This window comes from Meriones unguiculatus, chromosome 2 (assembly GCF_030254825.1).
Source record: "Meriones unguiculatus strain TT.TT164.6M chromosome 2, Bangor_MerUng_6.1, whole genome shotgun sequence".
NCBI classification, from domain to species: Eukaryota; Metazoa; Chordata; class Mammalia; order Rodentia; family Muridae; genus Meriones; species Meriones unguiculatus.
The window spans coordinates 116,339,421-116,348,839 of NC_083350.1; positions in this window are offsets into that span (position 1 = coordinate 116,339,421).

Consider the following 9,419-nt stretch of genomic DNA (forward strand, 5'->3'; position numbering starts at 1 on the left):
GCTATCAAGTTGAAGAATGAGAGGCAATTATTTCTAACAAAGGAAATAGTGTTGCAATATTCTGTGATACCCTTAGAGAATTCTCCCTTTTGGGGGGAGGAGGGCTTGTCAGTGGAATATATAAATTGAGCAAAGTAGTAGTCAAATTAGAATGGTCAGGGAACACAGACAGAAAATCCCTTCACATTTACGTTAACTGCAATTCAAAAATTACCATGAGAAGTCACTGAAGGGATTTTAGGTGAAAAAGAAATCTGGCTATTCAGAATTGCATTTGAAAGCATTTCACTGGCCACAATAGGAAAAACTGTAGAAAAGAGAAAGACAGGAACTTGGAAAATCAAATACCACAAGTCCAGACCAAAGAAAGTGGTGTATGCTAGAGTGGTGGCAATGGAAAGAAGAAAAGTGAATGAACGCACAGAAATCGTTCTGTGAATAGAATAAGAGAAAAACCTGGCAAGGTCTGTTGATTGGTATGGCTTAGACATGTTGATCCTGGTATCCTTTGAGATGCCCAGATAAAGGTTTTGAATAGGCAGTTGGATATAAGGATCGAGAACACAGAAGTCTACGTGTAAATTTAAGACTTATCAAACAACTGATAGAGATTGAGTCATAGTTTCTCAGAAAATTAGGAATAGTGCTACAGCTATACCACTCCTAGGCATATATCAAAAAGATGTTCAACCATACAACAAAGACATTTGCTCAACTATGTTCATAGCAGCTTTATTCATAATAGCCAGAATCTGGAAACAGTCTAGCTGTCCCTCAGCTAAAGAATGGATACAGAAATTGTGGTACATTTACACAATGGAATACTGCTCAGCAATTAAAAACAAGGAAATCATGAAATTTGGAGGCAAGTGGATGGAACTAGAAAAGATCATCCTGAGTGAGGTAACCCAGAAACAGAAAGACACTTATGGTATATACTCACTTATACATGGATATTAGCCATATAATACAGGATAAACATACTAAAATCTATTGTCTTAAAGAAGGTAAACAATAAGGAGGACCCTAGGGAAGAGGCTTAATCCTCATTCAGAAGGCAAACAGGATAGACATCAGAGGTAGGAGAAGACAGGGCAGGAGCCTTCCACAGGGGGCCTCTGAAAGCCTCTACCCAGCAGGATATCAAAGCAGATGCTGAGACTCACAGCCAAACTTTGGGCAGAATGCAGGGAATGTTATGGAAGAAGGGGGAGATAGAAAGACCCAGAGGGGACAGGAGCTCCACAAGAAGACCAATAGAGCCAAAAAACCTGGGCCCAAGGAGGGGCCTGCAGAGACCAATACTCCAACCAAGGACCATGAATGGAGGGGACCTAGACCCCCTGCTCAGAGGAAGCCTCTAGGCTACTCAGTCTCCAAGTGGGTTCCTTAGTAAGGGGAACAGGGACTGTCACTGATATGAACTCAGTGGCTGGCTCTTTGACCAACTCCCCCTGGGGTATAGCCTTACCAGACCACAGAGGAAGACAATATAGCCACTCTTGGTGAGACCTGATAGACTAAGGTCAGATAGAAGGGGAGGAGGACCTCCCCTATCAGTGGACTAGGGGAAAAAGTGGAATGGAAACGAGGTGAAAACTGGGAGGAGATGAAGGGTTCTACAGAGGGGATACAAAGTGAATAAATTGTAATAATAAATAAATAAATACAAAAATAAGAAAAAATGAGTCATGGATATAAAAAATCTATAGGAAATAGAATATGTGATCTAGAGAGGTATACCACACAGATCTCTCTCCAATAGGAGATCTGACAAGAATTAGATTCATGGAGAGATTTCAGCTCTGAGCTCTAATGTCTGCCCTAGCTAAGTGTCTTTACAGGAAATCCCTTTCTGGCAACCCATACCTGGCAAATGACAAGGCAGCAACATAAAGTCAAAAACACTTCAGTCTAATGAAGGATGAACAGTTTATTCAGAATACCTGTTGGCTTGCCCAAAGCTTTTCAGGTCCTGACTCTAAATTCAACTTCTTTCTCCTTTACTAGTCTTGTTCCCACAGACACTGCTTTTTTAATACATGTGGTTGTGTGCATGTTCGTGTGTGAGAATGGGTGCGTGTTCATGTGAGAGTGGTTTCATGTGCATGCACGTTTAAATGCAGACTGGGCACAACTTCAGGGGCTGGCCTCTGGAATACCATCCATCTCTTTTGAAACACATCAGCAGCATGAGCACGGCAATTACCGTGGACACACTAGCCACTGGGCTCTGGGGAGCCTAAGGTCTCCACATCCCTGGGAGTAGGCTTATAAGGATGGACCATCACGCTCGGCCATTTTCTGTGGGTTCTGAAACTCAAACTCATCTTTGCAAGGCAAGCACTTTATGGACTAAGCCATTCTCTACCAACTCCACAGAGGCTTGATTCTTGATTATGATAAATCTGATGTATTCGAAACTTAATTTCAGTCAGTCTAGAGAAGCAAACTGATAAAGTACAGAATGGAAAGAGCAAAGAGCTTACTATCTTGGTTCGAGAAAGGTAACTCTGTAAAGTAGTGGAGAAGAGATTGCTAGAGAGCAAGAAGGAAAATCAGGATGACATGGTGTCTTAGACTCTGAAATAAGCACAACACATATTACACACACATGCGCGCACACACACACACACATGGACTGTGGGCAAGAATTCTGGAAACTTAGAAAAAAACTGGAAAGTACCCATTTAATTTAATCCTGGGACTCTCTGCTGACTTCAGCAAGCATTATTACTAACCAGGAATAAAAGCCAAGTTGGATGAGGTTGAGGAATTAGAGATGAAAAAAGACATCCACTATATAATGAGAACTCTTGGGAGAAAAGAGAAAAACACAAAAGGACTTCTGACAGGAATGTGGTTCTCAAGGAAAAGGTTGTTTTTGAGACGGAAGAAGACTGAATAGGTTTATGTGTAATTGGGAATACTCTGAGATGTTCGGTAAACAGCAGAGTGGAGGACAACCAAGGATGAAGAACTGAGCTAGAGTCTGCAATGAGGGGATGGGATTCTAAAAGCAGGTGATGAGATCAGCTGATAATCATATGCTAAAATAGAGGGGGAAAGAGAACAAGGGTGTGGATGAAATATGGGTTTGGTAGCAACAAGCTGAAGGAGTTCCCATCTGATGCCTTCTATTTTCTTCAGGAAGTAGGAGGAAAATTCATCGGCTTAAAATGAGGAGTTGGAGAAATATGGTGTTTGAACAAAATGCATAATTTTGACAAAGCAGCTTTGGCAGAGAGGAAGAGACTTGCCAAGGAAACAGAGACGCTGCCTAGCTTAATGAGATGAGTGCCTTGGCACCCATCTGCTCCAGGGAGTGACGTTTGTGTGACTGCTTCAGTTATAGGCTTAGAGAAGGCTGTGAGAGCATTACTCACACAGTTGACTGTAGGTTCTAAACCAGATGATGATAACAAAATGACAAGCAAGAAAGGGGACTCAATTGGTTGAGGGCTTCCTTAGTGTGCCCGGGGACCTTCTACTATGTGGTTCTACTCCCAGTACCACACAGTATGTGCCTGTAATCCCAGCAGCCAGGAGAAAGTGACAAGGTGAACAGAAATTCAGGTCGTTCTCCACTATAAAGTGAATTCAAGATCAGCCGTGGCAAATGAAATCCTGTCCCCCTTCCCACAAAAAAAAAAAAAGAGAGAGAGAGAGAAGAGAGGGCGAGAGATGAGAAGAGGGAAGGGAGGGCAGAGAAAAGGATAGACGGGGGAAGCATACTAGGTTTGTGCTTTTCAAAGATTGGGGTTCTTGATAATATGAAGAATATGATTTGAGTTGAGAGCGAGGCCTGAGCATCCGCATGTGTGACAAGCTCTCAAAAAACACTAATAGCACTGCTACATATCAAATGAAATAAGAGTAAGAAATTAGAAGGTTGGATAAGTTCAAACATTAGTGAGGGATTTAGAAGAGAGGGAGAGGGAGGTTAGGAGGGTGTCTTTGGGTCCCTAGAGCAGCAGTAGATGAATTCTAAGCATGCCAAGTGAACTCCACTAGTACACAAGCCCAACTCACATTTACCAATATCTCAAGTGCATGATGTCATCCTGAGCAACTCTGTCCTGGAGACGTGTAAAAGTCAAGCCACAGGAAATGTCTTGCTGTCTTGGTCAGCTAGACTGTAATTCAATAACAACAGCAGTAATCTACAATGCACATACTAGGAACACTAAAAGACACTGGATTTAAAAAAAGAAAAAAAAACTATTGAAATTAGAATGTCATCATAAACTTCCAGTGAAGCCCAGGAGCTCAGGAGGGCAAGCTGGGCTAATCTGTAAAGTGATGATGAGAAGAAAATATTGGAGGACTGGGCTTTAAACATGAGAGAACAGTAAAGGCAGGGGACGGATGCTGCCAGAATTTCAGGGAAGGTGCTGTCCTGATGTAAGATAAGTGCAAGTCTAGATGGCTCAAACTGATCTCAGGATCAGTTGATATAAAAAGATGAAAAATACAAAACAAACAAACAAGTAAGAACCTAATATTTTTCCGTCCATCAAACCAAACTCTCTCAAAACATTGTAATTTGACTTTTAGTTCCTACATAAGTAACTACTTTTTTTCTTGTAAAGAGAGATCATATGCTGAATAAACTCAACCACTGGACTTGTATTCAACAAAACAACAATGACAAATAGGAGCAATATTCATAATTCATGGTCATTTAAAAGTAGCATTTGTGACAACTTGAGGAGAAAAGTAAAATTGGGATAAAAGGTCGTGGTATTAGAGATTCGTGATGTTTTATTGCTCAACTTTAATTCTACTTGATATTTAACTTTCTTTAAACATCTTCCATGCCATGGGTTTGCAGTGGTGTTTCCCTTTTGGAGAAAGCATTCTAAATTTTATAGGGAGGAAATGACGACAAGTACAACTACGACTTCACACATGTAGTTTCAGTGAATAATGTACGTGAGGATGTGTTTATATGTAACAGAGCAGCGTTTACAATGACAATACAGAATGAAATTAATGACAAGTCCTTAGCTGGGTGCAAGTAAGTGACAAAAGCTCTGCAAGCAGAAAGCCACGGCAGAGGAAGTCTTCCGACAAAGTAAGTATTCAGGAAGTGGTAAGCAGTGTGGTGTAAACTACGTGTGCCAGCCCCAACTCCCTGACCAGAGAACTGCACCACAAGCCTAAGAGGATACGCTTGTTATCTAGCAATCACTTGTGACAATAAGCACAATAGTAAACATTATGCTGAATAAATGAGGAACATGGTCACTTCTGGCATCATGACGGGCCTGCGGGGCAAGAAGCGGAACTTCTCAGTGCTTCACAGAACACACAGACTGGCAGGCATCTACCTCAAGCTTCCCCCTGGCATACATCTACTCCATTCTTACCCCTGCAAAAAAAAAAAAAAAAAAGAAAAAAAAAGAAAAAAAAAAAAAGGAGACGTTATCAGACAGAAGTCACTCTTTACCATGAAGCAATTGTAGTCTTTGTACAAAAGGAGCTGATTAGCTGTAGAGCTTTGAGTTTTAAAAACATCAGATTGTCACAGTTCAATTTAGGATGAGAAATTCATCAGTATCACCAAATGAGTCAGCTCTGTCTTGTTGTGTTAAATTTACCTTGACAAGAAAGAACTGACGTTACTAGCTCAGGGCCCAGCTCCTCTCAGTACTAACACCACACTCTATTTTAGGGCACCCTGTAATATAAAGTTTCATACGACGTTTTTATGGGGGAAACATTCCTTAATGGCATATTCTCACCTAAAACAGGAAAAGTGCAGGTTTGGTAGGGTTTGAAGCTTTGTACCCATAAAAAGGGGGAAAAAATAACACAATAATAAAAAGAAAATCAAATATTCTCTCTCTCTCTCCCTTTCCCTAGTGCCTCCTTCTCCTTTCCCCCACACCACTCACACACTCTTCTTTCTCTCTCTCCCTTCTTACTTCCTTCCCTGTTTGTGTCTCTATCTCTCAATCCTTTCCTCCATCCCAATCTCATTCCACCTCCTTCTCTTATCCTTTCTCCCCTTCTCTGTCTCATTCTGTTTCTGTCTCTCCTTTCTCTCTCTCTCTCTCTCTCTTCCTCTCTCTCTCTCTGTCTTTCTCCTTCTCCTGTTCAAAATAAGGAGTAAGGTTTTAATTTTTTGTTTCATGAAATTTTATTTTTAACCTTTTAATAAATTGCCTGATGCTTTAGCTCATGGTGTACTCAAAATAGGGACCACAAATTAAAATACCTACAGGGGTCACACAGATAAGGCAGCGATGTGAAATCATCCTGTCAGGTTCAGGAAAGTATGCGGTGTGAGTACTTGGCAACTGGTGGAGGACGTGACCCCTTGCCTCTCTCAGCGTTTACTCACCTCCAAGCAGTTGTCACATACAGAAACACAGGCCTCCAGTTGCCAGATGTTACCAATTTTCAAGATAAACTGTAAATCTGAATTTTTATGCACTGTCTCCTAGATTTTCAATATGGCAACTATTCAAACATTGCTTAGAAACGTATGGTGACTCCTAACCGAAAAGCTCAGTGAGTTCATAAATTACCACACCCTCTCTGTTCCAAACACTCAGCTACGGTTAGAGCTATATAAAGAAGATAAAAGCATTATGACATTAGCTGGGTACAAAATCGAGATAACTATCTCTGTGAACCACAAACAAAGCACCGAGCCAAGGCTAGTGGCCAGAACCAGCCAGCCAGCCTGCAGCTTCGAGGCTGACACTTCTATAAACATGGAGGAAGCTTAAACAGCAATCCACTAGCTGCTAGAGATGTGGTTTATTAGGAAATGTTGGAGCTGAGTGAGGAGGAGAGGAACAGCACTTCCTCAAAACCAGGAGCTAACCCCAGGACCCCTGGGCACCATTAATATATATTGACTCTCTATATAAATATGAATTGGGTGCCACAAAACCATTCCATAGATTGAATAGCTATTATTTACAAAACATTTTACTTTATGTTGCAGTGCTTAATCAGTGACGAGAGCTATAAATTATAGATTGAATTCTATCATCAATAGAAGCCAGGGCAAGAGCTCAAGCAGGAACCTAAAGGCAGGAACTGAAGCAGAGGCCATGTAGGAAGGCTGATTACTGACTTTCATTCTGGCTTCTATTTAGCTAGTTCTCTTATGCAGCACAGAATCCTGTGTTATAGCTGACTGGGGCCCCCTACATCTATTAGCAATCAAGTACAGACATGTCCACAGGTTGGAGTGATGAAGCAATTCCTCAATTGAGGTGCCCACTCCCAAGATGTACTAAGTTGACAACTGAAGCTAATTTTGAAAACGATAATGCCTTAATGATGCAAAGATTTTTATTTGTCTAATTAGTTATTAAACAACTGTATTTTTTATATCTCTTATAAGGCAGTTAGCATACAAGGTGCTGGGAGAAAATGGGCAACCAAATGGTCTGTCTCCTACTGAGATTGCCTTTTAATTGACTGGGAGGGGGCCAGTGTGGGAACTGAGTCACAGATAAATAAATGAACTATATGTCAGAGTATAGATGTTCTAGGGGCCAAGAATAAACAAGTGTAAGAAGAAAATAAAGCAGAAATGTAAAGAGGAGCACTAACCAGTTATGAATCTGAAGACCCTGTCAGAATGTGACACATCAGGGAGCCACCTACATAGGCAGATGGCACAGGGCGTTTAAAGATCTGAAGGTGGCAGCATGTATGGTAAGTTTCAGAGAATAGCAAGAGATTCGTGTGACAGAAGAGAAGTGAACTATAGAAAGACCAGGGCAAAAGCATAGCTCCACAGAAGGAGGAATTTTGAGAGCCCTTTATGCCCTTTTAATTGACAGATAACACTATCTATAATAGGTAATGTAATGTTTACACTCATAGATACATTATGGGACTGTCATATATAGGAAATTAACAAAGTCATTGTCTCCCATAATCATCATTTTTGCGTGAACACACTTGATATGGACTCTCCTGACATTTTTAAAGAATACACTCCATCATCATTAATTATAATCACTGTGTTATACAAAGGAATTGTTTCAGATGGTTTTATTTGATGTGTGTAAGTGGTTCTGCCCGCATCTATGTATGTACATCATGTTCATGCTGGTGCTGATAGAGATTAGAAAAAAAGACATCAGATATCTGAAACTAGAGCAATGGATGGCCGTGAGCTGCTATGTGGGTGCTAAAAACCAAACCTAGGTCCTTTGCAAGAGCAGCCAGTGCTCTTAACTCTTCAGGCACGTACAACATATTAAAATGTATTTCTTCAATCTAATGTTTCATTCTTTGGTCAACAACTTAATTGACCACTCCTTCCCCAGCTTCCCAGCTTTGGTAACTGTCTACTTTCTACTTGTTTAATTTCAGCATCTTTGCAATCTTTGCCTTTTGCTGTCAGTGTGATGAGAGGACACTTGAGGGTGGTTTGGAGGAAAAAGAGGAACTCAATGAGGCTTAGAGCTTGAAATGATCTAGCAGCCTTGGTGAGTAAAATCAAAATAAAAAGCCAGGAGAAAGAAGAATCGAGGGAACAAATTAAAATCTCTCCTAGAGAGCTTAAGTGGCCCAGAAAAAAGAAGGTGAAGGCTAGGGTAAAGATAAGAAAACAATGGAAAAGTGATAGCAGCCTGAATATGAAGATGAGGTAACAGGATTGTTATTGGATCTGACAGTGTGAGAGAAAGACAAGAGTCAAGAATGACTCCAGACCTTTGGCCTACGCTAGAATGACACTGCTGCTTACAAAGACTAGAATGTATATGGACAGGTTTGACTGGGAAATAGTATACCAGTTTGGTTTTTTGTTTGTTTGCTTGGTTGGTTGGTTGGTCGGTAGGTCGATGAGTTGGTTGGTTGGTTTGGGTTTGTTTTGTTTTTTAGCATTTTATATGCATTGACTCATTATGTTTTCCAAAAGCTGTTATGTAAGTGCTGTCATCCCCTTATTACACAAGGAAGCTGAGGCAGAGATTATTTGCCCAGTGTAATATAGTGCAAGTGACAGAACTAGGGTTTAAGGTAAGACAGACTAACTTGTACCTAGGTCTTAACCTTTAGGAATGCTGACTCACAAGGATACTCAAAAGTAGTCCTGCCAGGAGCCTACCACAGAGGGCCTCTGAAAGACTCTACCCAGCAGGGAATTAAAGCAGATACTGAAACTCATAACTAAACTTTGGACAGAGTGTAGGGAATCTTATGAAAGAAAGAGGAGATAGTAAGACCTGGAGAGGACTGGAGCTCCACAAAGAGGCAACAGAACTAAGAAATCTGGACCTGAGGGTCTTTTCTGAGACTGATATTACATTCAGTCTCAGAAAGGACCATTCATGGAGATAACCTAGAACTCCTGCACAGATGTAGCCCATGGCAGCTCAGTAAAGGGAACAGGGGCTCTCTCTAACATGAACTCAGTGACTAACTCTCTTTAATCACCT